This window comes from Phalaenopsis equestris, unplaced genomic scaffold (genome assembly GCF_001263595.1).
Source record: "Phalaenopsis equestris unplaced genomic scaffold, ASM126359v1 Scaffold000248, whole genome shotgun sequence".
Classification (NCBI taxonomy): Eukaryota; Viridiplantae; Streptophyta; class Magnoliopsida; order Asparagales; family Orchidaceae; genus Phalaenopsis; species Phalaenopsis equestris.
Window position 1 is genome coordinate 61,720 of NW_018164690.1, and position 6,945 is coordinate 68,664.

At 34.4% G+C, this 6,945-nt stretch overlaps 1 protein-coding gene across 1 annotated transcript in view; it reads right to left on the reverse strand.

Annotated features, from left to right (window-relative positions):
* LOC110024126 (lipid phosphate phosphatase 2-like) overlaps positions 1-144 on the reverse strand; it is a gene marked incomplete in the record, with an annotated part of 18,015 nt that extends 17,871 nt beyond the window's left edge. The window contains 1 exon segment of the mRNA XM_020723907.1: positions 1-144.
* Between the last annotated feature and the right edge of the window lie 6,801 nt (positions 145-6,945).

The window sequence follows — 6,945 nt, forward strand, 5'->3', positions numbered from 1 at the left end:
AGAGAGAGAGAGTGTGTGTGTCTGTGCGCCCTCGAGGGAGGAAGAAGAAGAAGAGAGGGACACTATTCGGATAATGGAGGAAGTTCAGTTGCGGCTCTATTTGGAAAACGGAACTGGTATAGAAATGCTCCTAGGGCGTTTGAATTCGTGGAGGGTGACGCTTCTCCCACCGCAGCCTAATTGCTCAATAAAATGGCGCCACGTTGACTCTTCTGATTCCCTCAATTGATTCAAATTTGGAATGAGTCAGTTATGAGTTAAATTTTTGGATTGAAATTTTTCGTGCCGATCTCAACTCGGCTCAAACATATTTAGCTCAAAGATTGTTAATGGCTCGAAAATTGATTCCAATTTTGGCTTGGATCGAGATCGAATTGAAATAATCGAGCATGATTATGAGTTAAAATTTTGGATCGAATATTTTTTAGCTGAATTTGAGCAGACCCCAGCTCGATTCGAAATTAGATCTTTAATAGCCCTAGGCGGCACAATCCCTTATGTCCCTAAATAAGAATAAAATTTTAATTTAATTATAATTACAATTTAATGAGAACATCTAACACCATGGCTAATTTGATAATCCAATGAGTTCTTTCAATTTTGTGAAATTTGTCTTTTCTGATACAACAAATAATAATGAATTTACTATTCCCACATTCCAATTTGATTCAAAGCTTCAAAATCTCACGCTCGATAGGGGTGTAAATCGCAAGTTTCGGGATTTATGTATGCAATTGCCTTAAATTTTAATTTAGGGGTCTTCACACACCCATAGGGATGTAAATCAGGCTCAGCTCGTGTTCGGTTCGTTTATATTTCGAGCTCAAAAAGTGTGTTCGTGCTCAACTTGTTTGCTTAGCGAGCCGAACACGAGTCGTTCACGAACAAAGAGCCATTTTGACAACCCAAATCACGTAGTCATCAGATGTTAAAAATTGGGGCAAGATTTAAAACATTATTTGAATCTAATTTAATAATTTTTATTCTATTTTTTTCATTAATATTTTTAGTTGCTTTTAAATCTTTGCAGCTTTGTAGTCAACTAAAATTTTAAAAAAGATTACTCATCAAAGATATATATATAATTGATTAGTGGCATTTCGAGCCAAAAAGAGTCGAACATGAACGAGCAAATATTTATTCGTGTTGTTCGTGTTCGGCTTGTTAACTTATCGTACACGAGCTGTTCGCGAACAACGAACCGTTTTGACAACCCTACATACCCACCAGCCAAATCCTACGTATTTACATATCAAATAAGGACATTAAAATTAAGGTGATTGATACGTTAATACATTGAACTTGGACGATAGGTATGTAAATCTCCCTTTAATTCACTATAATTAAAATTAAATGAAAACATATAACTCAATGGCTAATTGAGTCACAATCGATAATCCCATGATTTTTTTTTTTTTTGCTTATTCAATTTTGTGACATTTATCTTTTGGAATGAATTTACTTCCCGCAATCCCAATTTATTATCTATTTGGGGCAGCTTGTGCGTTTCAGGATTAGTAGCTTATCATGAAACACGGCCCGCGGGGCGACGCACGGGGGTCGACCCGACCTGCGTTTAGTGTAAAAAACCCAAACGCGGCAAACCTCGTTTTCAAAAACGAGCAAACCAAACGGTTAGACGGTTTTTTCAAAAATGTCAGCTCCCTTATAAGTTGCCATAAACAGACCCTTAATTATAAGGATCAAAGTCCCAACACATTTAATATTTTTCGAACACATTGAAAGTTGTTTCCCTAATGTCCCCCAAATGTATCATGCATGGAATAAGATACCAAGTGGGCTTCAAAATATATGGGTCACATTATATCTTCAATAATAGTTTGAAAAAAATGAAAATTAAATCTAAAGTTCTATTAAATTGAATTGTTTTCGACTACGTTCCTTATCTTTTATGCTGTAAATCTGGATTTACGAAATCTGATTATTAGACGTATTTAAAAATTCGTTCTGTCGTTACTCTCGAGCTTATTTATGTCACATAGAATATTATATTTAGTGTATTTAATGAATCCTAGTTAAGGTAAATTCAGGTTGCAGCCAAACAGTGTCTAATACAATCCCCTTTAGCAAAAAGATACTTAGGACATCACAAGTTCATAACATTAAAAATAAAAACAATTTATCTAAATGCAAGCTTGCCTAAAATAAGATTTATCATTAACCTGTTTTTCTTGCCATTGTCCAGTGATCCAAATTTCCTACCTCTTAATCATGCTATTCATGCATGTGATTAACAATTTATTCACAAATAAATGATTGATAATTGAACTCCACTGATTTTTGTATTTAATTAATAGCCCAATAATTGAACTCCATTGATTTTAGCCCCTTTGATTCTTATAAATAAGATACGATGGGACTCCTCATTCTTTTTTTGCTCTACGATGCCTCTCGTTTGAATCAAGGGGTTTTCGGGTGTTGTGATAGAGAGTATATCAAACCTATCGAGTGACATCCTCAATAAAGATCTGATCCATGCTATCTTCAGAAAATACAAAGGTCAGGACTACCAGGAGGTGAAAGAAAGAAGAAAGTCATCATTAAAAAGAAAAAAAAAAACTGTTGCAATTGTGCTAACAGACCAGAGTGGGTAAACCAATCTTGTCACCCTGTTGTCAGATTCAGAGGAGAGCGATGAAGACAGAGGAGGAGCGATATAGACAATGGCGGGTCGTCGAATATGTGACCCACTTTTTTACTTCTTCTATAACTTTAGAGAAATTTTTTCTTTTTCATTTGAATACTTGTAAAATCTTATGAATGAAAACAATATTTTTTGGATGATCAAACTTTCATTTATGTGCTTCCTTTAGCGTTTATATTATTCTTTCTTTTGCATCTTTGTATTGAATGAACTTGTGACAAGCACCTGGTTGTGATTATTGATATGTCATTACACTGCATCTTTGTGTTGAATGAACTTATGACGAGCACCTGGTTGTGATTATTGATAGGTCAACGATTTTAAGAATGTTCATTGTTTGTTCGCTCAGTTATCGTCCGACTCAAGTATTACACTTTCTATGTCTCGATCGTTCAGTTATCGCCCGACTCAACAATTTTAATAATGTTCATTGTCAGTTCGCTCAGTTATCGTCTGACTCAAATATTACACTGCATCTTTGTGTTGAATGAACTTATGACGAGCACCTGGTTGTGATTATTGATAGGTCAACGATTTTAAGAATGTTCATTGTTTGTTCGCTCAGTTATCGTCCGACTCAAGTATTACACTTTCCATGTTATCATCCGACTCAATTATCGCCCGAATCAAGTATACTTTTGCATCTTTGTGTTGAATGAACTTGTGACGAGCACCTGGTTGTGATTATTGATAGGTCAACAATTTTAAGAATGTTAATTGTCAGTTCGCTCAGTTATCGTCCGACTCAAGTATTACACTTTCCATGTTGTCATCCTACTCGAGTATTCTTTCGCATCTTTGTGTTGAATGAACTTGTGACGAGCACCTGGTTGTGATTATTGTGATTATTGATAGGTCAAGAATGAACTTGTGACGAGCACCTGGTTGTGATTATTGATAGGTCAACAATTTTAAGAATGTTCATTGTCAGTTCGCTCAGTTATCATCCAACTCAAGTATTACACTTTCCATGTCTTGGTTGCTAGAATAGGTTTGTTTCCTTGGACGGACCTCAACTTACGCCTGACGTATTAAGCAGATTTTGTCGCAGTCTTGTAGGATTAACTGTTTGTACATGATGCTGGGGTGATTCATACGCTGTCACTGTATATCTAATTACAAATGGGTAGAGAATGCCTCTATCAGAGTTTGACTAGTTTTGAGCTATAAGACATGGGTTTTTATGATGCATGAGCGTTTTGGTCAGATCTTGAGCATTTTCCCAATCAGATGTTTATTCTTCATTATCAATTATTTAGAAAATTTCACCGATCAGAAGTTTACTCACAATTTTTTATTTTGCAGCTCAGATAGAACCAAAGTCGACAGGTCAGTTTGAGTTTCTCGAGACTTACGTGTACTTCTCGAGTTCCTCAAGAGTCGGTTGGACCAGAGATTATAGACATAATTAGAGAATTTTTACATAAATATTTTTATGAATTTGACAATAAACTACAAAGATATGAAGAATAACACATTTTTATGGCTCAATCACCACCCTTTACCTTGGGCGATCCTTTTCTCTTGGCAATGGGTTAAGGATTCCACTCTGAAGGAAATGGGTTAGAGTTATACTCTTAAGCCGATTTGTGGTTGTTTTCTAGCTCCAATAACCTGACTAGTGTCTTCAGTCACTGCAGACCCAACACATATCAGAATGATATTTTCTTCATCCCTTGAGTGAGTGCGGCATGGGTGACCGTGTGTTCCAGGTCCCACACTTCCAGGATCTTCTTCTGGAAGCATGTTATGAGCGAACGAAGGCTCTTGCTCTATCCATAGAAAATCTGTAGGAGGGTCTATGAGTATTTCTAAGGCTTCTAGGCTCTGGCAAATTGAGCCGCAAGCATAGACTTCAAATCAGTGAACAACATGATTACTCGTGGTGGTAATCCTTCGAACCATCTAAAAGTTGACTCCCTCAGCACAGTGAGGAAAAAGATGACACTTCAACTTGTTGTTCATCCTTAGCAGGCACACGATCGACTCAAACTAGACTATGTGGTCAGCTGGATCCTTTATAGAAATCAGTGTTGAGATCAACCTCAGAGATTTGCCAAGAGAATGCATTATCGAGCTATCAAGGTACCTCAATATGCCCAAACTGATGTCGATCGATCGATGCTAACCCAGTATTATCAAGTATTGGGAGTCACATTCTCTTTCAAAAGCTATGGGGACTCTTTTATTGTTAGGCACTAGCCTTTAATCTCGGGGCTATTGCTCTTTCTATTCATCCTGGTAGCCTTGGGCATCAGATTTGTTGTAATAGTTCATCTTATTGAACTAATTATTGGTTAGCAACAAGATACTTTATGCACTTTTTATCAGGAACAAGTCTTAGTTCCTTTTTCAAGCCTTCTAATCCATAGCTATTCCCTATCCTCTACACAAGTGCAATAATAGATCGATTAACTCTACATATATTCCAACTTTTCTAATCATAATTTGTTATTATCTTGAATAATAAAGTATTCCCATCCCATAAATATGAACTACTTAGACCCATATGACATGCACCTAATAACACAACCTCACGGTCTATCACATAAACAAATTCCTTAAGATAAAGCAAACTAAATACATTATCAAGTGACTTGACAAATATTGCTTTTATGAGCCCATAATCATCATCTTTATGGCCATAGAATGAATGCAACCACGCAACAAGCCTTATCATACACCTTATTTATACAGAACTTAGCGACTACATCAGTTATCCTTTATTATTCAACGACCATCCCTATCAGCTCCAATGTCTCTATCAAACATGCACGAATAATTTCAAATGAATTCATTAATTTCAAATAAACAAGACGTAAATGATATTGTCATTCTTATAGATATGTTTAACATCCAGAAGATATCACGAGAAACGAATCAATCAAAACTAATCCATGTATTTGTAAATGAGTTGATAGCAACAAATACATATAATAACATAATCTGCAGCTCTCAATAAAATACGGACAAAAACCACACTTTTGCCCTTCTCCAAGCAATCTGTACAATGTGGCTGAATGACAATCACATGCGTGCCATATCATCTGGGGAAAAACAAAGGGAGCAAGCTTCCAATCCATACAGAAGAGAAGACAAAATACTAACAACAAACAAGAACAATGAATTAGCCTTCACACTATACTTTTGTATTTACATATCTAACACCTAAATTTTCATATTTACATTTATAACATATACTTTTGTATTTACATATCTAACACCTAAATTTACATATTCACATTTATAACATAAGAAAAAGTATTTCACTTTGAAAAAGTAAGTAATAGTGATGTGTTCGTGTCATGTTAAGGACGTTGATGCTATCTATGAAAACATTGAAGTTTAGGTGTGAGATATGTAAATACATAAGAATTGCATGGTATGTATGTAAATGCACCAAAAAAATAAGGCTTTCTGTGAAATAGGAAGAGGTGTAAAATTAGAGGGCATCTATCTCTTTGAAGGTTGCAGGAAACTGCGAGAGTTTACATATGGTGGCAATTGGATAGAATTTATAATTTAGATTATAAAGGTAACCGTATAAATAATAATAATTTTTTAATGGATAAACTTTGGTTATAATAATGAATTTATAATGGAAAAAAATTTGGGTGAGAATATGTGATTAAATTTTGATTATGATTTTGTAAAATAATTAAAATTTATTTTGAATATACCTTAATAATAAATTATTATTTAGGTGTTAAATTTATCTTAAAGTTGATGCAAGTCTTTGTTGATTTACATTTTATTTTTATTTTATTGTTTATTTGTGTGGAAAACCTCGAAAGAGATCGTTTTAACGTGTCGATATACAAAAATGTGTTGCTCTTATGTTGGATCTTTTTTAGGACGTAAGGTCTGGTATAGTTCGTGTCTTTAGAGAGGTATAAATGAAAATGATGGCATGAACTATATTGTTTTCTCTCGTAGCAAGAGAAAGAGGGAATAAAATTCTTGTATTTATATATATAACACTCAAATTTTTAATATCACGTAAAAAACATCATTATCATTTATATTTTAAAAGCGAAATACATATTTTCAAGTTTAAGTTAATGACAATAATGTGTTGTAAATGTAAAATTTAGATCATAGATATGTAACTACATAAGAATTTTGGGAGACCTTATTCTGCCATTTATATATGAAGCCTTCATTTTTTACAGATTATGCCCCCAGGCGATTTGTTTGAACTAACAAACTGGTGTATTTATGTATGTCATGATCAAATTATTGAGAATTTGATAAAAAATGAAAGCTATGAGTTGAGGTTT